This window comes from Erythrolamprus reginae, chromosome 4 (assembly GCF_031021105.1).
Source record: "Erythrolamprus reginae isolate rEryReg1 chromosome 4, rEryReg1.hap1, whole genome shotgun sequence".
Classification (NCBI taxonomy): domain Eukaryota; kingdom Metazoa; phylum Chordata; class Lepidosauria; order Squamata; family Dipsadidae; genus Erythrolamprus; species Erythrolamprus reginae.
Genome location: NC_091953.1, coordinates 24,698,447 through 24,721,304, shown reverse-complemented (window position 1 = coordinate 24,721,304; position 22,858 = coordinate 24,698,447). Strand labels below are relative to the sequence as shown.

At 41.4% G+C, this 22,858-nt stretch overlaps 1 protein-coding gene across 1 annotated transcript in view; it reads right to left on the bottom strand.

The window, feature by feature from the left end:
• The window catches only part of WASF3 (WASP family member 3), a 45,841-nt gene extending 25,479 nt beyond the window's left edge, over window positions 1-20,362 (bottom strand). The window contains exon 1 of the mRNA XM_070751690.1: window positions 20,161-20,362. The gene's annotated coding sequence lies outside the window, so the exon portion shown is untranslated. The remainder of the gene's footprint in view (window positions 1-20,160) is intronic.
• Window positions 20,363-22,858: the final 2,496 nt, after the last annotated feature.

Below are 22,858 nucleotides of genomic sequence, written 5' to 3'. Positions count from 1 at the left end.
CCGGAGAAGGCCCACTCTGTGGGACCTAACTGGTCGCTGGGATTCGTGCGGCAGAATATTCCTATTCTTTTTTACCACTTGAGATCCCAAATACTGCTGGCAGATTCATCACCACTGTTATGATTTATTGTATTCAAGTGTACTTTTAATATTGTTTAGTTTAGTTTAGTTTATTAGATTTGTATGCCGCCCCTCTCCGAAGACTCGGGGCGGCTCACAGCATAACAGTAATACAATACATTACAAATCTAATAATAAAAAAAATTAAATCCATTTAAGAAGGCATTAATAACATAATAAAACCCCTAACTATGCAGTCATACACATTCAACTTCATCTATCATACAGTAAGGCCAAAAACATAATAAAAAAGGGGGGGGGGGGAAGATGGTAATTATCCCCATGCCTGGTGACAAAGGTGGGTCTTCAGCATTTTACGGAAGGCGAGGAGGGTGGGAGCTATTTGAATCTCTGGAGGGAGTTGATTCCAAAGGTCCGGGGCCGCCACAGAGAAGGCTCTTCCCCTGGGTCCCGCCAGCCAACATTGTTTAGTCGATGGGATCCCGAGAAGGCCAACTCTGTGGGACCTAACCGGTGGGATTCGTGCAGCAGGAGGCGGTCTCGAAGATATTCTGGTCCGATGCCATGTAGGGTTTTATAGGTCATAACCAACACTTTGAATTGTGACCGGAAACTGATCGGCAGCCAGTGCAGGCCACGGAGTGTGGACTGCAGGGCAGAAAACGTAAATATATTTAATGAAACAAATCTTATCGAATTGCTAGGTAGCTAGCTTTCTATATATTATTGAAGAGGAAGTAACTATATCTGATTATTTGTGAATTTGCAAGTCAATATTATATCCTGGAACAAAACAGTTTTATGGGAAGCCTTTAAAAAGAGAGCTCAATAAATATGCTAATCAAAAACATTAAAACCTCTGTGGCTGGACATTTTAGATCAGGCCACATTTTGAGCAAACAACTTAAGGGGTTTAGAACACTAGGGCCCAACCTGCTTCCAATTTTCCAACATCTGTAGTAAGAAAAAAGTGTAAATAGCAGGAAGATGAGAAGCAGATGACTTTGGTGCTGAACAGGAAATGACTCCTCAGGGTCTTGTACTTGGCAACCGGGCTCCTCATGAAAAAAAGCAGCGGGAACGGAAAGGACTTAACGGGAGCTACTTGCAACCTTCCTGCCTGCTTCCCCATCAATTTTCCTTATGGCAAACCAGAAGGAAAGGTTCGAATGATGATCATGTGACCTTGGGATGATGCAACTGTTATCAGTGTGAACTAGTTGCCAAGCACCCAGATCAAGATCACTAAAAATTCTGGGATGGTCAGAATTTTGAGAATTGGTCATAACCATCACTCATTCAGCACCTATTAACGTCAGTCTCTGAACAAGTGATGGTTAACCAAGAACTACCATATTTTTCGGAGTATGAGACCCACCTTTTTCCTACATAAAAGAGGCTGATAATTTGGGTGCATCTTATACTCTGAATGTAGCTTTTTTCCCCCCAGCCCTAACTAGCTGCTAATAATCTTCCCAGCTGTTACCTTGCAGGCTCTTTCATTGTTTCTCTCTGTGAAGAATGTTTTCCAAGCCCTAAGTATTTGCAGAGGTTTTTTCATTGCTCTAACTTGCTCCAAATAAGTTTCTTTCCAGCCCTAACCAGGTGCTAACCATGTTCCCAGCTCTTACTGGCTTTCATTGTTACTCTCTGCAATCAATGTTTCCCAAGCCCTAAGTCTTTGCAGGGTTTTTTTTCCTTTGCTCTACTTGCTTCGAATGTTTCTTTCCAGGTGCTAATGATGTTTCCAGCTCTTTCATTGTTACTCCCTCCAAATAAAGGGCTTTTTAAGCCCTAACTAGGGGATAAAATAATGTGCTGGCTAAGGATGAATACCTGGTATTCAGTTTCTTTTCCCTCTTCAAAAACTAAGGTGCGTCTTAAACTCCGGTGTGTCTTATACTCCAAAAAATATAGTACCTGTAGATCAGGGATTTTCAACCTTTTTTGAGCTGCGGCACATTTTTTACATATACAAAATAATGGGGTACCTTGAGCGGGGGGGGAGTGGGGGGGCTAGAAAAAGTTTGGACAAAAAAATTCTCTCTCTCTCTTCCTCCCTTTCGCTCTATTTCTCTCCCTCTTTCTCTCTCTTCCTTCCTTCCTCTCTCGCTCTCCATCCCTCTTTCTCTCTTACTTCCTTCCTCTCTTTTTTGCTCTCTTTCTATCTCTCCCTCCTTCCTTGCCTCTCTTTCTCTCTCTCTTGCTTTCTTTTTCTCTCCCTTGCTTTCTTTCTCTTTCTTTCTTTCTGTCTCTCTCTTGCTTTCTTTCTCTTTCGTTCTCTCTCTCTCTCTCTTTCTTTCTTTCTCTTTCTTTCTCTCTTTCTCTTGCTTTCTTTCTTTCTCTTGCTTTCTTTATCTCTCTCTCTTTCTCTTTCTTGCTGAGCTTCGTGGCACACCTGACCATGTCTCGTGGCACACTAGTGTGCCGCGGCACACTGGTTGAAAAACACTGCTGTAGATTTATTCTTCATGGTGTCTGAAAGCAGGGAATGAACCAATGGGAGAAGCTTTAAAGCAGGGGTGGTGGCCCATGGGCCGGATGTGTCATGCACAAGCCATACCCATCCCACCTCCACAAAGGGGGGAAACGTCATGAAACATTACACGACAGCAACGTGACAAGGGAAGTTTGACACCCATGCTTTAGAGCAGGGGTCTCCAACCTTGACAACTTTAAGACTTATGGACTTCAACTCCCAGAGTTCCTCAGCCAGCAAAGCTTTAGAGAGTGCTCCAAATTTGAAGTAAGGAGGAATTTCTCACTCTCTGAGCTCCTAAGCAATGGAACAGCCAACCTCTGTCTTGAAAACATGCAACTGCATTAGTGGAGGCTTCAAATAAAGGCTGGACAATCAATTGTTTGGATTGTTCGGACAACTTCTGTCTTGGGCAGAATTTTGGGCTAGAATAGTAATCTTTGGCACAGATGTCACAGGTGGCACGCGGAGCCATATCCGCTGGCATGCAAGCCGTTGCCCTAGCTCAGCTCCAGTGTACATGTGCATGCCAGCCAGCTAATTTTCGGCTCGCCCGGAGTCTTCGGGAGGGCATTTTTGGCTTCTGGAGAGTCTCTGGGTAGATGGGTAGGGCATTTTTGCCTCTGGAGGGTGAAAGATGGGCCTATCGGGCCCACCAGAATTTGGCAAATGGGCTATTTCATGCCTCCAGAGGGCCTCAGGGAGGGAGAGGCCATTTCCACCATCCCCAGGTATTGAATTATGTGTGTGGGTACTCACACATTCGCGCATGCACGACAGAACATGCACACATGCTTTTGGCACCCGGGGGAAAACGTTTGCTGTCACTAGGCTAAAAGATCTCTATAGGTTTATGTTTTTGGAAACATCTAGCTCTTAATGTGTTTCCACAAATCTCTGCATCATTTAGAAACTTTTGTTTTTATAGCAAGCAAAAATTAATTTCAGCATGTTCATCGCAAGATTCTTAACTTTGGTTTTTTTAATATAAATACTGCTAATATAAATGGTGGCATAGTTATAGACTCAACAGACACAATCATAAGATAGAACACCTTCAGGTTCTCATTGGTTTTGATTTGGATGCTACAAGTCAGATGTTAACCCTGGAACGCTTCAAGAAACAGCTCCCATGAGTGTAACCACTTGGGAAGCTTGAACAAAGAAAGGTAAAGGAAAAAGGACTTTAATACCTCTGTTCCCATGTTAATATCGCCAAGGTATTTTATCATCCTCATACCTCACCAATAGAAAATTCCTATGTGGCGTTTTTATGCCTCATGGGATTTTTACATGGAAATACCTTTGTTTCAAAAGGAGCCTGGAGGAAGGGAGGGGATGAAGCATGGGAAGTCGTCATTGACATGTTTTGATTCTTAGCTACAGAAATTAGTACCAGAGATAACATATATACACATACATGTATACAAACTACAGTGGTACCTCTACTTAAGAACGCCTCTACTTAAGAACTTTTCTAGATAAGAACCGGGTGTTCAAGATTTTTTTGCCTCTGCTTAAGAATCATTTTCTACTTATGAACCTGAGCCCAGAAAAATTTCCCAGGAAATTTGAGAGTGACACGAAGGCCCGGCCAGTTTCCTGCCCTTCCCCCTTTAATCCCGGCCATCTCGGGCTTTTCTGGGCTGCCAGAGGAGCCTTTTGGTGGTGCTTAAGGAGGCTTTGGCAGTCCAGAGCGAACAAAGCATTTTCCTTTCCCTGGGCACTTGGAGCGGGAATAAACCTTTAGGTGCCCAGAGAAAAGAAACACTCCCTTCGCTCTGAGCAGTGACTGTCCTCCTCCTCTTCTTCTTCCTCCTCCTCCCACCCAAATTCTGAGCTTTTATTTCTTTCCTAATGGGTTGGCACGCATTATTTGCTTTTACATTGATTCCTATGGGAAAAATTGCTTCTACTTACAAACTTTTCTACTTAAGAACCTGGTCATGGAACAAATTAAGTTCTTAAGTAGAGGTACCACTGTATATTATACTTTTACGTGGCTCTACTTTAATTTCAGTTTAGTAGTGACTACAATTTTTGGAATGTAGTAGTACATGACAACTATTTCAGAAAGTTTCCACAATAAAAAAATAGTTCTGATAAGTTACCTCCTGACATATTACCTTAATTTATGACTAAATTTCCTGCTTTCAAGCACTATGGAGAATACAATTAGTCCATGATTTATTTATTTATTTATTATTTATTTATTATTTATTTATTATTACTTAGATTTGTATGCCGCCCCTCTCCGAAGACTAGGATTACAATTGGGTCCAAAATTTCAGTAGCTAAGTAAGACAGTTGTTAAATGAGTTTTGCCACATTTTACAACATTACTTATTATTAGTAACACAGTTAAAGTGAATTTGATGTCCCCCTTGACTTTGCTTTTCAGAAGTTGCAAATCATATGACCCCAGGATTCTGCAGCAGTTCAAATTAATATGAACCCGTTTCGAAGCATCCACATTTTGATCATGTGACCATGCAAAGGTTGTAAGTGTGAAAAACTGTCCTAAGTCACGTTCTAACTTCAAATGGTCACTAAATGGAATGGTTGTAAGCAGAGGTGGTATTCTGCCAATTTGGGTGAACTGGTAGCGGTGACTGTAGATGGACCCACTACTCACTCGCCCAAACATAATGCCTTTCCTATTTAGCCACGTTTTTGAGGCTGGTCACATTTGTGGAAGGTGTGCTTGCGAGTAAAACACATATGCGGAGGGCTGTGCATGCTCACATTTGCAAGCGGGTAGGGAAGGTAAGTGAATACCACTCCTGGTTGTTAGTCAAGGACAACTGTATTCTCGAGGTTCGACTACTGCAACGCTCTCTACATGGGGCTACCTTTGAAAAGTGTTCGGAAACTTCAGATCGTGCAGAATGTGGCCGCGAGAGCTATCGTGGGGCTACCTAGATTTCTACAACACTCCGTGACCTGCACTGGCTGCCGATCGGTTTCCGGTCACAATTCAAAGTGTTGGTAATGACCTTTAAAGCCCTTCATGGCATTGGACCAGAATACCTCCGGAACTGCCTTCTACTGCACGAATCCCAGCAGCCGATAAGGTCCCACAGAGTTGGCCTTCTCCGGGTCCCGTCGACCAAACAATGTTGTTTGGCGGGCCCCAGGGGAACAGCCTTCTCTGTGGCGGCCCTGGCTCTCTGGAATCAACTCCCCCCCCCCGGAGATTAGAATGGCCCCCTTGTCTTTCGCAAGTTACTCAAGACCCACCTATATCGCCAGGTATGGGGGAATTAAGACATCTCCCCTAGGCTTTCTTATATTTTATGTTTGGTATGTATGTGTTGTATGGTTTTTAAATTGTTGGGGTTTTTTAATATAATTTTAATATTAGATTTGTTCCATTGTTATACTGTTTTTATTATTGTTGTGAGCCGCCCCGTGTCTTCGGAGAGGGGCGGCATACAAATCTAATAAATTGAATTGAATTGAATTCTGTCCAGGTAAGGATTTCTCGCTGCTGTTCTCACAAAACCTCTCCTTTCAACACAACATTGAGCACAAGGAACAAAAGAGGCATATCTAGTGAATACATACCAAAAGTAATGGGAAGCCAAATTTTTTACTGCCATGCTGTGGGTGTGGCTTAATGGTCATGTGACTGGGTAGGAGTGGCTCACTGGCCATGTGACCAGCTGGGAATGGCTTGAACGATCCCCATCGTTCAAGTGAACTGTTAAGTCCTCGACTTACAACCTTAACAATGTCGCTCGCTGGGGTGACAATTTGCTTCACGTTTCCCATGCTCTCCTTCCTGGGTCCCACCCACCCACCTCAGGCTGGGTAGCTAGACAAACGGGTGTTGCCAAAAGCATAAATGCTGCCAGCGTCGCTGCCACCTTGCTTGCACCGCAGGCAAAAGGTGGCCACGTAAAGCTGGAGGGGAGCCAAGCAGGAGAGAGGGAAGCTCATCCAAGGCCAGGAAGGAGGAAAGAAGAAAAAAGCAAGGAGCGCAGATGCAGCAACAGGGGAAAAAAGGAGACTTGAGCCGAGACCAGTAATCCAGGAAGTGACAGCCGCCGATCAGCTGGAGCTGCGCACGCATCTTCATTTCTACCGGTGGAACTGCGTTCCACCCCATCCTGCCTGCTGCCCACCCCTGCGTACCAACCTTAAATGTGGAGTTAGAATTTATTAGCCAAATACTGGCTTATCTTCATATATGTTATTAAAAGTACACAGATACTCAGCTTAGCTATATGCAAAGCAAATTTCTATATCTCTCTTAATTCCTTAACTAGCAAGATTTTTTTCCCTTAGGGTTTTTATGCATTATCTTAATTGCCAAATGTGGCAAGATTTTGCTGATTGCATTTGATCACATGTGCTCTTTGTATATCATTCCCCTCCACTTTTAAGATTTCAAGTGTTGGCTTTCAACGGTGAGATTCTTATGAGTGATACCTCAACTCTACTTATCAAGTTCTGAAAAATACTACCTACCTGAGGGGAAAAAATAAATCACAGCATTGACCTTGCAGCAAAATTACTTCTTACCCACCAGGGACTGATAATAATACAAGCAATTCTGCTACTTCTTAGACATTTAGCACAAGTGTAATAGTTTGTACCATAATGAGTAATAAAAGATGCAGCGCAATTACAAAGTCTTGAGAGGATGCTCCCTGCTGCTTCTTGTATGAATGACTGCTATCAGTATGTCTCCTTCCTATCAGAAGTACTGCTTAATGACACACTGCTCCAAAATCAAAGTAAGCAGCTCCCTTTGAAAACAGGCAATTCCCCTGCTAAAAATACTAAAAGCCAACATTTGCAAATAAGTGGGAAACGTTGCTCCAGTTCTAGACGCAAGAACAGTTTTTCCCCCAAACGCCATCACTCTACTAAACAAATTATTCCCTCAACACTGTCAAACTTTTTACTAAGTCTTCACTTCTATTTCTACTAGTTTTTTCTCATCATTCCTATCATCCTTTTCCTCCCACTTAGGACTATATGACTGTAACTTCAATTCAATTCAATGTATTAGATTTGTATGCCGCCCCTCTCCGAAGACTCGGGGCGGCTCACAACAACGATAAAAACAATATCATAATGGCACAAATCTAATATTAAAAATAACTAAAAACCCTATCATAATTAAAAAACCAAACAGCACATACACACCAAACATAAATTATAATGAGCCTGGGGGAAGATGTTTCAAATCCCCCATGCCTGGCAGCATAGGTGGGTCTTAAGTAGTTTACGGAAGACAAGGAGGGTGGGGGCAATTCTAATCTCCGGGGGGAGTTGTTTCCAGAGGGCCGGGGTCGCCACAGAGAAGGCTCTTCCCCTGGGGCCCGCCAGATGACATTGTTTAGTCGACGGGACTTGGAGAAGGCCAACTCTGTGGGAATTCGTGCAGTAGCAGGCGGTACCGGAGGTACTCTGGTCCAATGCCACTTGTTGCTTGTAACCTAAGATTTTTATTAATATGGATTGTTTCTTCATTGCTTATTTGACCCCTATGACAATATAACATAATATAACATGACATGACATGACATAATAATATACTCCTAAATACCACTTGGTGAGAAGAACATACAGTACTGGTTTATTCAGCAATTTTGTCTATACAACTTCTGCCAGTCTTAACAGTTGTCTATGGTCATCATCTGATGGCCAAACCACAAAGTTTAGTGAACTCGCACACAGACAATCATTTTGCCAGATGACTGCAGTTCCTTTTACAGAAGATGGCTTCACTGGAGAATAAAATGGGACTTGGAGGCAGAAATAACCACTATCAAGTGAAATAAAGATAACCTAACCGCTAATGCACTGAATCTGCAAATCCTGATACAGAATCAATATTTTCAGCTCAAGGCATATTCTGGTTTACTGAAAGTAAGAAGCAAGCTTATAGAGAAGACAAACCCCATATGCCTGTAATTCTTTTTCCAACTATGATTCTTCCAGGATCTCGCTGGCAAGGATGTATTAATTTATTAAGAAGTAAAGGTTCAGGTTACATGAATTCCATTAACTGACATATTCCCTGACATATATATATATCCTCAACAATAATTGCATAGGGGTCTTGTTCATTGTCTTATTGCCTTTCTATGACCTGGCAAACTGGTGTCTTTACTGATAACAAAAGAGCTTGCAAGTGGCTGTTTATAAAGACTATATCCTGGTTTTTCATCAGTAGGGAAGAATTATACTTAATGGTGTCAGACAATTATCACACAATTTTAGGCAGGGTTGTTGAAAACATGATTGGGCTTTAATCACAGATTTTCTTTAGAGGCAGATTATTTGGATCGTTTCCAATCAGGATGTGTGTTTGTGGAATACAAAGTGTATCACTCACACGTGGATGACTGTGATAGTAACTGATTAGGACAGTGGTGAAATCTACTTACCTTCCTTACCAATTCAGAAGCGTGTACGTTACACCACCGTCAAACATGCTTTTGCACCCTCTGCACATGCTCAGAAAGCTTTACACATGCACAGAGTGTAAAAAACAAGGAACTGGTGACGTCCAGGAGAGTGGGCAGAGTCTCACGCTACTTAATCACTGGTTCTCTGAACTACCGGCTGCCGCTATCGGTGTTGTATATACCCCTGGTCAGTTTGAAGATTTTGCAGATTCTGATTCAGATAGTGTTTATGAATTAGTGGCAGGTCCTGATTTACAGGCAGCACAGCAAGGGGGAGGCCAGCCACAGGACGTTTCTATGAGCCCAGACTCCAGTGAAGAAGAGACAGATAATAGATGCTAATTCCGCATTTCAGACGTTTACTAAGACGAAGAGAACAAGTGTCAGGGAAGAAATATTAAGGGGAGGAACGGGTTAATTACTTAAGTGATTAATTCATCACGTTCGGGTGCCAGTGGAGAAAGGTGGAGTTTTCAATGTTGCTATAAATTCAATGGACGTGACACGATGCGGCTGCGAAGTAAGCTAAGCCTTTTTTGTGTATCTTAATAGCTGATTTTATTGCTTTGGACTATGCTGCCTAGCCATAAATCTTAAGATAAGGGAGGAGTGCTGGAAGGATGTTTTTTGTGCTTTTTATCATGAAGGAATGAGATGAAAGAATTTGCCTGCACATGACGTAGTTTGATAACGGAGGAGAGAAGGAATAAAGATGGTGGTTTTGCTTTATCAATCTCTGCATTCAGCAAACCTTATTTCCAATTAACCAAAGTTCTAGCCAGAAACCAGAACAACCGGCATGCCCGAACCGGTATTAGGAATGGCACACTCTTTCTCAGTGGCATTCAGTATTATCAATCATGGTTTCCTAATGGCTACCAGAAAGGATTAAGTATTGACCCTTACTGCAAGGGTCCCCAACCCCCGGTCCATTGGCCAGTACTGGACTGCAGTCCATTGGGAATTGGGCCACTCAAGCGGTGGGCAAGCGTGTGAAGTTCCATTTGTACGAACAGCAGGCACACCCATAAAATCATCCCTTCTTCCCACTGCCATTTGTCTGTGAAGCCAAAAGGTTGGGGACCATTGCTATAGTGGTTCAACTTCTTTCTGGTGTTATGGGGAGATAAATCTTTGGACGCTGTATAGTAGTCTACTTTAATAACCAGGACTAACATCACAAAAGCACTCAAGAAATAAATACTGGAATCAAAAACAAATTTAATAAACAAATAAAAACTTGGAAGCCTTTTTTGTGCGAATAAAATGCTTCCTAATACTAAAGGAAAACGATTATGCAGAAACCAACAATAGTAACAACTATGTCATACAACACATTCCCCATAAGTGCCTCCTTTCTTTAAATACCACTACATTGTGCAATCAATAATGCAGAGCTAAAGTGTGTCAATTTGGGAACAGCAAGATGCATTAAAATGTTAAAAGTTAAGATAACTAAGGAAGCATCAGAAACTTTCTGTCAGCAGACTATAAATGCATAGTAAAGATCTCATACTTTCATGATGAAAAAACACCAGCGTTAAGGAAGGATGTTTTAGAACTAAAGCAGTATATTTCTGTGACTAAGTTCAATATGAAGGCAACTTATGAAAATTAAATAAGTTACTTTGGGTTCACAAAGGTGCCTTTTCTTAAGAAACATAGAAGACTGACGGCAGAAAAAGACCTCATGGTCCATCTAGTCTGCCCTTATACTATTTCCTGTATTTTATCTTACAATGGATATATGTTTATCCCAGGCATGTTTAAATTCAGTTACTGTGGATTTACCAACCACGTCTGCTGGAAGTTTGTTCCAAGGATCTACTACTCTTTCAGTAAAATAATATTTTCTCATGTTGCTTTTGATCTTTCCCCCAACTAACTTCAGATTGTGTCCCCTTGTTCTTGTGTTCACTTTCCTATTAAAAACACTTCTCTCCTGGACCTTATTTAACCCTTTAACATATTTAAATGTTTCGATCATAGAAACATAGAAGACTGACGGCAGAAAAAGACCTCATGGTCCATCTAGTCTGCCCTTTTACTATTTCCTGTATTTTATCTTACAATGGATATATGTTTATCCCAGGCATGTTTAAATTCAGTTACTGTGGATTTCCCAACCACGTCTGCTGGAAGTTTGTTCCAAGGATCTACTACTCTTTCAGTAAAATAATGTCCCCCCTTTCCCCTTCTGTCCTCCAGACTATACGGATTGAGTTCGTTAAGTCTTTCCTGATACGTTTTATGCTTAAGACCTTCCACCATTCTTGTAGCCCGTCTTTGGACCCGTTCAATTTTGTCAATATCTTTTTGTAGGTGAGGTCTCCAGAACTGAACAGAGTACTCCAAATGGGGTCTCACCAGCGCTCTATATAAGGGGATCACAATCTCCCTCTTCCTGCTTGTTATACCTCTAGCTATGCAGCCAAGCATCCTACTTGCTTTTCCTACCGCCCGACCACACTGCTCACCCATTGAAGAAAGTGAAGTTGAAAAAGCAACTTTGGGACAACCATGACCTGGGTGACTAAGAATCTCCATAGACATTTGCTTTTGGGTTCCCTTTTCTTCTATTGATAACGGACTTGGGATATGTGTGATTTGTATTAACAAAACAGATAACCAAAAACATACCAAAAGCAATACTGGGAAGACTGATCTGTATGCATCCCATGATTAAGAGAAATTGTGGAGCTAATGTGTAGCCAAATAGGCACAAAGGCTATTCAGCAGTGTGAACAATTTGTCCAAGCGCTTTCAAATCAGTTATGTAAACTCAAGTAGCTCTGAATAGAAGCTTCCTCCAAATGAAGAGAAGGTACCTGTGTAACTTCATTTATCTGATATCAACAATATACAAACACACATGCACAAAATGAAGAAGAAATTTTCCCCACAAAACTTCTTTATGGTTTTACCCAGCCTAGTACCCACTTCAGCTAAATATGCAAATAAAATGCTTTGAATAATATGAAGTTACACATTCTTGATATTTTATTTTATTATTTATTTTATTCGATGTTTTAATGCCGCCCTTCTCCTTAGACTCAGGGCGGCTTACAACATGTTAGCAATAGCACTTTTTAACAGAGCCAGCATATTGCCCCCACAATCCGGGTCCTCATTTTACTCACCTCGGAAGGATGGAAGGCTGAGTCAACCTTGAGCTGGTGATGAGATTTATACAGTACTGCTGACTTTAGTGGCCTGCAGTACTGCACTCTACCTGCTGCGCCACCTCGGCTCACATAAAGCTGCTGTGTGAGATCATGGGCCAGTTTAGGTTTGGTATAATCTGGGGAGTTCAGTGATAAATAGGAGGGTGAATACGTTGAAGGCCTGACTTGCTGCTGGTATCATGAGCTCTAACATCTTGCTCCAGCTGTTAGTATGACTGTGGTGTGAAGGAGTGTGGTTGCATGGTTTTATAAGGTGGGTTTTTAGATTACTTTTAATATTGGGCTTTCAAACTGTTTGGTATTCTTTTATATGTTGTGAGCCACCATGAGTCTTCGGAGAAGGGCAGCATATAAGTCCAATCAATCAATCAATCAATCAATAAAATGAGGCAACTTGGGCCCGGGACAAAATCATCCCTCTGAAAGTCACTCATCTTTGTAGGCCAATTCTATCTAGGTGGTCCCTTGGATTCTTAGAGTCTTTAGAAATAAAGCAGTGGAAACCACATCTAGAGCAGTGATGGTGAACCTATGGCACAGGTGGCACAAGGAGCCATATCTGCTGGCACGCGAGCCGTTGCCCTAGCTCAGTTCCAACGTGCAGGTGTGTGCCAGCCAGCTGATTTGTGGCTCACACAGAGGCTCTGGGGGGGCGTTTTTACCCTCCCCTGGCTCCAGGGAAGCCTTTGGAGCCTGGGGAGGGCAAAACACGAGCCTACTGGGCCCACCAGAAGTTGGGAAACGCCCATTTCCGGCCTCCAGAGGGCCTCCGGGGGGCAAGAGAAGCCGTTTTCACCCTTCCCAGACATTGAATTATGTGTGGGGGCACTCATGCATGCACAATAGCATAAACCCACGCTCTTTCGGACCCTGAGGGGAAAAAGGGTTCACCATCATTGACCGAGAGTGTCAGTGGATCAGTAAGGTAATCTGAATACAGGTATGGGCCCATGTTCAGTCTTACTCTGTGGCAATAAGTGGAAAACAATGGTTGCTTCTTGTATTGGTAACTTATAGAGAAAAATCCTACTAAAACTCATGGCCAGTCAGGATGATCAATTACTCACAGTGGAATGGGATTCTGCAGACATTTCAAAGGAAGCTTTGGTAGTCAGACCTTACTGGGGCCTCTCTGGATTTGGATGTACTGGAAAACTACTGGTTAGTCTTCTACCATCACTTTTGATTTCTGGGAGACAATTACAAAGCACTTTAGAGCACAGGTCACTGATGTGTGGCCCGTGGACCACTGGTGGTCCATGAAAAACGTTTCGTGGTCCATGGAGAAATCTTGGCCCCTGGACCATTTTTGTCCGACAGCAATTAATCTAGTCCAGGAAGAAGAAAGGAATGGAAAGGAAAGAAAAGGGAAGAAAAGAAGGAAAGGAAAGGAAGAAGAGGAAAAGAAAGGAAGAAGAAAGTAAAGTAAGGTAAGATAAGGTAAGGTAGGATAGGGAAGGGAAGGGAAGTGAGGGGAGGGACTATAGCTACAGCTCTGGAATATGGGACTGACTTTCACAACAACACAGCAAGCCACCATCAAATAAGCTTCAATTATTTTGTAATTATTATACTACCTTTAATAATTTTGTTACAATTAAACAACCTTTAAAGATTTTGTTATAATTAAATAAGCATTTATGATTTTGTTATAATTAAATAAGCATTTATAATTTTGTTATGTTAAATAAGTGTATTTCATGTTAATAAAATGGAAGTTCTCTTATTATTATTTTGTAAATGCATTTATCTTTTAAAAAATCATATTAGTGGTCTGCAGGACTTAAAATTATGAATTGGGTATGACCTTGGTGATCCCTGAGATCCAAAAGGTTGGGGACCCCTGGTTTAGAGGAAAGGTGTTAGTTGGATCCTATCACATTGTGTTCAGGTCTGGAGGTGGCATCCAAGCTCTGGATTTACATAGTTAAGTTTAATTATGTCAGTTTAACTATTAATTCATAACTGTTTATGGATTAAATAAAGGATTAATATCTATCCCACAGAAGAAAGAATCTTTTCAGATGAAAACACTATGTAACACTTCCTGGATGTCTTGAACCTTCCTGATATGCTCATTACCAAACTTGAATCTATTTTTCTTTAAAATCACAATACAATTTATTGAAAAGTTTCCCTATAACAAAGCTGCTAGAAATAGAGTTGACATATCTGTAATAGTGCCTTGGAAAATGTACTCATCCATCAATAGCACTAATGAACTGCGTTATCCATCATTCTGTGAGGTCAGCTATTAATGTCATTTTTCAAGTATGATTTATGCTTCTGATTCTAATCAGCGAGCCTATCCATTTTGCAGCTTTTATTATATGTTAATTTTAAAGTACATCATCAAAGTTCTAACTACAGAAGACATGGACAATCTACACTGTGACCGCTCAAAGTCTCAAATTGTGCATTTATGCTATTTAGTTGTCTTTTAACTGTAGAAACAGGCAGCTACTTTTCAGTGTTCCCTCTAATTTTTTTGGGGGGTGGGCGGAAAAGTATAGTGTCTGAGCAGCAGTCCCTTTGGGACTGGACGGCACAGAAATAATAAATAGATAGATAGATAGATAGATAGATAGATAGATAGATAGATAGATAGATAGACAGACAGACAGACAGACAGACAGACAGACAGACAGACAGACAGACAAATAAAACCCCACCCTGTTTTGCCTCAGAGAATTTCAAAATAAAATACTGTACTGTGTGTCTATAACAGTGAGCTCATAATAGGGCAACTCTATCAATATCAAAATGCCACTTAAATAGTTGAGCTAGTTTCAAACTAGATTTTGATTTTCTTTCTCTCTTCCTTACTCCCATTCTTTTTCTTTCTCTTTTCCTTCCTCTCTCTTTTCTATCTGTTTCTCTCTCTTCCTCTCTTCCTCTCTCTCTCCTTCCCTCTCACTCTTTCCCTCTCGGCTTCTGGGCAGGTTTGGAAAACTCTGAGTTGATGATGATTTTTAAGTGAGCCATGGCTCACTGCTCAGCTTAGAGGGAACTATGCTTTAGGTGTGTCTATGTGTGTACACACTGAGACAAGGTACACTGAGACAAGTGTGTACACTTATAATGTAAACTCCCTCCCCCATCCCGTTGTCTTTTAGCAGTGCAAAGATGAGAGCGACATCAGAAAAAGGGAACATGAGAATCTGCAGAAGAGCCTGAAGGGGGAACTAGAGCTGATATGAAAAGTACAGTAAAAGCTAAAGTGGTCCCCAGGGGTGGTAGGAGCACTTGGGGCTGTGACTAAGCTGGAAAGTGGCTCCAACACATCCCAGGAACATCATCAAAGGCTTGTGTGTGTGTATGAGTGTGTGTGTCTCCCTAGAATGGTGACATCTGTGAGGCAGCCAGTAGAAATAAATGATGAAATTCTATTGATTCGATGCTGAACAACAAGGCGAGATAATACTGGCAGCTCACTTCCAATACCATAACTATGTATTGAGTGACTCATTGCCCAGAATCCAAACTATGGTGAAAACAATTTGTTTTCATTTTCTATCCACTCGGCAATTGTATTTATGGCTTTCTCTGTATATTTCTCTAGTTTTCTACAATTCTTTGGATGAAAAACAGTAATTATTATCTTGACTGGTTAATTTGGGCATCACCTGAAATGAATTTCCGCAAACGAGGAGTTGCAAACAACTTTAAGCTTCCCAGTTGTAGCTTGCCAACTTAATACAAAACAGGGTTTATCAATTCTGACACTAAATCACAATGATGGCTAAGGTTTCCTAATTTTTATTAGGCATGTTTAAATTGAAATGGAAAGATTAATCAAAATAAAACATTGTTTTTAGTAATAACTGTAGAAAGAATGCACAGTTAGTCCAGTCTCATAATCATTTATATGAAAAGCAGTTAAAAGTGCTGACAATGTATGTTGTAACCCCGCGCAACCTTGTTCTGCAATAGCTAGAGTTCTGTTAAAATAAAATATCTATTACAGTACTAGGAAATTTAGGAATGATTGTTGTTTCACTAATACATACTTGTTTTCCCACAGTGCTTTTACTTTTCATCAGTAGCTATTCCTAATTTAACATTTTTATTGAAATTTACATCTACCTGTACTATGATTTATTTATTTTAGCACTGGGCAGCTATATTTCCCATTCCAACACACAAGTTAAACCTACTTACTAAAGATACCATCATCTCATTCATTAAATAAGCATTACAAGGAGTTACCCTAAATGGAAATAAAAATCAAAAGCATGTATACAGTAGTTTTGTTTACAGCTTAGGATAGGCAGAGAAGAGAAAACTAGGTTCAAGAATTTAGGACTCCCATCTTGGTCACCAACTGGTGGTCTGTAGAAAAATTATTTGCACTTTTATATTGCACTAAATCAGGGATCCCCAAACTTGGCAACTTAAGACTTGTGGACTTCAACTCTTAGCTTCAACTCATGGACTTCCACTTCACAGCTCATAAAATCATCTGCTACAAGGACCTTCCTGTCAATGACTACCATACTTCAGCTTTTTTTTCACAATACATGATCACACAACAAAAATTTTAGAAATGTTACTATAGCAGATAAATAGAAACTTTCACTATAAACATAGGATACTTTAATGTATCATGAAAATACAGAATAAGTTAGATACATGATGCACCTTTGGTGTTTGATACGAACAAATGCTACAAAGTAAAAATATTGAACACAATAAACTTTTCCCCCACTATTGTTAGATATTACACCTTTTATAACGCACTATAGAAGTCTATGTTTGTTAGTTTCTTTGTTGTTGCTTTTTGCTTGTATTTGAATTATATTTTGTGTCTATTCATTTTTTTTAATGTATATATTTAATAAAGATTATTTTTTTAAAAAAGATAAAAAAGCCTCAAAGTAAATGACTCCAAACTTGACTGCAGAAAATACGACTTCAACAACCAAATAGTTAATGCCTGGAACTCAATACCTGACTCTGTAGTTTTGTAACCAAACCCCCAAAACTTAACCCTTATGTTCTGCCATGTCTCAACCGCCTGTAATTACAGGGTAATTAGTCCAGGAAGACACACACCACACGATAAAAGGAAAACTCAAAAGTTTTTGTAAACAGAAAAACAGAAACAGCTCCCTTTTTAAATGTTAAAGGGATTTTCTGGTACACCCAAGGCACAGGTTAAATGCAGTCCAATTGCTCACCCAATAACTGGGAAATTGAGTCCAATTCTAAAGTCCAGAGAGTCCACACACACAATCCTGAACAGCAAAAACCATGATCTTGATGAAACAATGAATCAGATAAACTGCCATGAGGCTAAAACACCAGGCTGCACTTTTATCTGTAGCACTAATTACAGCAGCCCCACCCAACCACAGGTGGCCTCATTTTCTCTTGCAATAATCCTTCAGTTGTTGTGTCCTATGCATCACTCTACGCATGCGTGGATGTGTCATTAATTCTTGTTCGGAATCCAGGGATGATACAGATGACTGATCTCCTCCTGGGCTGTCTGCCAAACTCCCCTCTTCCCTGTCACTCACGCTTCCTTGGTCAGAGGAGACTTCATTGGCAGATTCTACTGGGAGCAAAACAGGCCTGAGGCATGTGGATGTCTCCCCCACCTCCACCTCCACATTCCTTGGGGCAGGAGCTGGGGCAGAGCTAACCACAACACCTTAGAGTAGACTATCCATTGTTGACCTCACCCAATTCCTAAGATGTCAGTAAGGGATGTGCATAAGTGCCACAGCATGCCTACCGTCCCTGTCCTAATTTTTTCATCTTATTAGTACCCATCTCATGTATATCTACAGTATGTATACTACCAAAACATAGTTGACAAAATAAAATAAATAAATAACTTCCAGAATTCTCCAGGCAGCTATCCACAAGTCTTAAAAGTTGCCAAAAGTTGATTAAATACTGTTTACCTTTTTTTTTAAAAAAAATCACATTAGTAGTCCACAGCAATTAAAATTATGAATTTAGTGGTCCCTGAGGCACAAAAAGTTGGTGACCCCTATTCTATACAACAACCAAACTTTTCTCGATACCATTTAATTTCCCTTCAAACTTAATCCCACCTGGGAAAAAACGCTTCCATGCTTTTTAACACATCTAAAAAAAAAAGTATAGATTTACCTATTTCCAGTAGTAGAGATTTTACAAAAGCTATAGAAGTTTAGCCGAGAGTATTTGCCTGGTTTTAAACTCAAAAGGTTTTGTAAGAAAAGAGTTCCAGGATGGGGGTTTGGGGACTGCATCCAGAAAATGCTAAAACGCTAATTATAGTTGTTTTTGTTATGCCTTTGTTTTTGTTTTTTCTTTTCTTCTTCTTCTTCTTCTTCTTTTAGAATAGAATAGAATAGAATTCTTTATTGGCCAAGTGGGATTGGACACACAAGGAATTTGTCTTGGTGCAGATGCTCTCAGTGTACATAAAAGAAAATATAGATTTGTCAAGAATCATGTGGTACAACACTTAATGACTGTCATAGAGGTCAAATAAGCAATGAAGAAACAATCAATATTAATAAAAATCTTAGGATACAAGCAACAAGTTACAGTCATATGGTCCTAAGTGGAAGGAAATGGGTGATAGGAATGGTGTGGAAAAAAACTAATAGAAATAGAACTGCAGACTTAGTAAAAAGTTTGACAGTGTTGAGGGAATTATTTGTTTAGTAGAGTGATGGCATTCAGGAAAAAAACTGTTCTTGTGTCTAGTTGTCTTGGTGTGCAGTGCTCTGTAGGGTAGGTGTTGAAACAATTTATGTCCAGGGTGTGAGGGGTCAGTAAATATTTTCATGGCCCTGTTTTTGACTCCTGCAGTATAACAGGTCTTCAATGGAAGGCAGGTTGGCAGCAACTGTTTTTTCAAGCAGTTCCGATTCTCCTCTGAAGTCTGTGTCGGGTCTTGTTGAGTTGCAGAACCAAACCACAGTTATAGAGGTGCAAATGACAGACTCAATGATTCCTCTGTAGAACTGTATCAGCCTATTTTGTATGTTCTTAAATGTAGACAGACTAATGATTAAATGTAACTATATAATGGTTGAGAGAATGTCTTTTTAAAATGTGAATGAAAATTATGAATGAAAATTCTGAAAATGCTAATAATGCCTTCCTCGGAAACCTAGTTGTAAGAACTGCGAGGCAGCCCGCGTACCGGGTCACATAATAAAGCCCTGATTTGGTGTGTGCGTGTAGGGTGTGTGTGTGTGTATTAGTCGTGAATGCATTGGAAAGCCGAGACCACTTTGGCCGCGGGGCGGAGCCTCTCTCCCCGTCTCGTCCGCCCACTCCACCTCACCCCCCTCCTGCGTACTGCTGTCCCCTCGCCGCACTTTTTATCCGAAAAGCCCGGAGCGCCACAACTCTTCTTTCCCACGAGTTGCGACGCGCCCCCGCCTCCTTTCCCCCCCCCCGAAGCGGATCAACAAGCTCGGGGGGAAAGACCAACGGCGACACCAGCGCCTCACAACTCTGCGCCCCGCAAAAGAAAAAAAAAGGGGGGGAGCTTGAGCGCTTTTCACAATTATCCCTCCGGGCTTCAAATTTTGCGTGTGTGTATGTGTGAGGGAATATAAAAACCGAGAACACCACACACACAAACACACACTCGTCGCCTCCTTTCGGAGAGGGAGGGGGGCCCAAATAACGGGACGCAGAGGCGCGCGTGCGCGCGCACGTCTCCCTCAAAACTCTCCCGCAATTCCAAACTCAACAGAAAGGAGATTATGAGGGAATAATGAGCGGAGGGCGCGCGGGGGAGGGGGGGGCTTGTTTAGACACTGGCCGCTTCGATTTAAAAGCCTCTTCCTTCACGCACCTCGCGCTCTCCCCCAGAAATAACGCTGGTTGTGTTTTTTTAGCGTTAAGAGAACCGGGCGTTTGTTGGGTTTCGGGGCTTACTCTCCCCCTTCCCCCCCACACATACGCGACTCCTCTCTCACACACACTCTCTCTCCCCCGCCCCCACACCGCCCCCCCCGCCCCCCGGACTTACCCTCGCGCCACATTCCATCTGCTGGGGTCGGTCCAGCGCGCGCATGCACAATCGCGCGCGACCGCTCGCCGCGCTTGGAGAACAGCCCCTATCCTTGGCGAGGATTAAGGGTAATAGAGAAGCCGCGCGGCTAGGCTGGCTGGCCAGGCAGGCAATTCCCTCCCCTCCTCCCCTTTCTACTCCCCCTTCTCCCCCCCCCCCACCGTGCTCCCGAGGGTAGGATAACTTAGCCCCGCCCGAAAAGGAGGCGGGTGCCAATTAAAAAAACCCACTCCCCTCCCTCTCCTCATTAATAATAATGATACGGCCCGAGTAGCTTGAGGGGAGGTTCTCCACAGAACTGTTTTGTTAAAAGCGTTTGAGTTGAGAGAGGATGAAGCGTGCGTAAATGGACCATTAAGGGGGCGTCCATAAGTACACCAGCGTGCCTTCCGTCCCCTGTCCTAATGTCTCTCTCTTACTAGCATCCTGTATATAAACATTTTTATATCTTTGTATACCACCAGTACGTAGTTGACAAAACAAACAAATAGCAGCTGCCAAAAAAGCCAACAAAATTCTGGGCTGCATTAACAGAGGGCTAGAATCAAGATTATGTGGAGGGTTAGTATTTTTATTTATTTTTTATTCATTTATTTAGTCCAATACATAATACACATTGAAGAGAATAGATATGTAGTAATATAACTAAAGAAACGAATAGAAGAAAAGATATAAAAGTATAGGTGAACATATTTGAAAGGCAGAAAAGATAAATGAGATAAGGAGAGACAATTGGACAGGGGACGGAAGGCACACTGGTGCACTTATGCACGCCCCTTACTGACCTCTAAGGAACCTGGAGACGTCAATCGTGGATAGTCTAAGGGAAAAATGTTGGGGGTTAGGGGTTGACACTACTGAGTCAGGTAATGAGTTCCATGCTTCGACAACTCGGTTGCTGAAGTCATATTTTTTACAGTCAAGTTTGGAGCGATTAATATTAAGTTTGAATCTGTTGCATGCTCTTGTGTTGTTGCGATTTAAGCTGAAGTAGTCATTGACAGGTAGAACATTGCAGCATATGATCTTGTGGGCAATACTTAGATCATGTTTTAGGCGACGTAGTTCTAAGCTTTCAAGACCAAGGATTGATAGTCTGCTTTCGTAGGGTATTCTGTTTCGAGTGGAGGAGTGAAGGGCTCTTCTGGTGAAGTATCTTTGGACATTTTCAAGGATGTTGATGTCCGAGATGTGGTACGGGTTCCAGACAGATGAACTGTATTCAAGGATGGGTCTGGCAAAAGTTTAGTACCATTTTATAAGGCCTTGGTAAGGCCACACTTGGAATACTGCATACAGTTTTGGTCGCCATGATGCAAAAAAGGATATTGAGAGACTAGAAAAAGTGCAGAGAAGAGCAACAAAGATGATTAGGGGATTGAAGGCATATGAAGAACAGTTGCAGGAACTGGGCATGGCTAGTTTAATGAAAAGAAGGGCCCAGAAGGGCATGGTAGAACTGTTCCAATATCTCAGGGGTTGCCACAAAGAAGAGGGAGTCAATCTATTCTCCAAAGCTCCTGATGGTTGAACAAGAAGCAACAGGTAAACAAGGAGAGAAGTAACTTAAAATTAAGGAGAAATTTACTGACAGTCAGAACAGCTGATCAGTGGAAGGGCTTGCCTCCAGAAGTTGTGAATGTTCCAACACTGGAAGTTTTTAAGCAGATGTTGGATAACCATCTGTCTGAAGTAGTGTAGGGTTTAATACCTAAGCAGGGGGTTGGACTAGAAGACCTCCAAGGTCCCTTCCAATAATAATAATAATAATAATAATGATAATGATAATGATAATAATAACAACAACAATAGTAATAGTAATAATAATAATATATTTTTTTAAAAAAACAGCAAACTACCTAGCACCCATTTACACTGTACGTAAGAGTGGACATTTAAAACATGCACTTTTGAAGGATAACAGTGGTAGCAATTCTGTTATTTATATGAGACATCCCCCCCCCACCCAAAAAAATACAAGCAGCTTTTTCATGTTCCATGGTCTCTTTGTTTGAATTGAAGCCATGTGAATAATCCAGATTTATCCATACAAGGGGCAATACAATTCTTGAGGGGGGGTGTATTTAATAAAATAGTGTGAAACTCTGGATTCATGGGAAGAATTAACCATGTTGTGATCCAAATCTTTTTTCCCTTGTCACATGTTCTATTTTCCATGGTCTTTTCTAGTCCACCCCCTGCCTTCCTCCCTAACAATTTCGCCTTCTTTTGCCCTAACTATTGGCACATGCCAACAGCCTCCATCTTCATTCCTTCAATAGTAACATGATTAATAAAGTTATTTTAAAATGGACATCCCCTCCTGTATTCATTCAAACAAAATAAGTAGCTGGGGTGGTGTAGAAGGTAGAGTGCTGTACTGTAGGCCACTGAAGCTGACTGTAGATCTGAAGGTCAGCGGTTCAAATCTCATCACCGGCTCAAGGTTGACTCAGCCTTCCATCCTTCTAAGGTGGGTAAAATGAGGACCCGGATTATGAGGGTAATATGCTGGCTCTGTTAAAAAGTGCTATTGCCAACATGTTGTAAGCCACCCTGAGTCTAAGGAGAAGGGCGGCATAAAAATTGAATGAATGAATGAATAAATAAACAAACAAATAAATAAATGAGAGACAATGAATGAATGAATAAATAA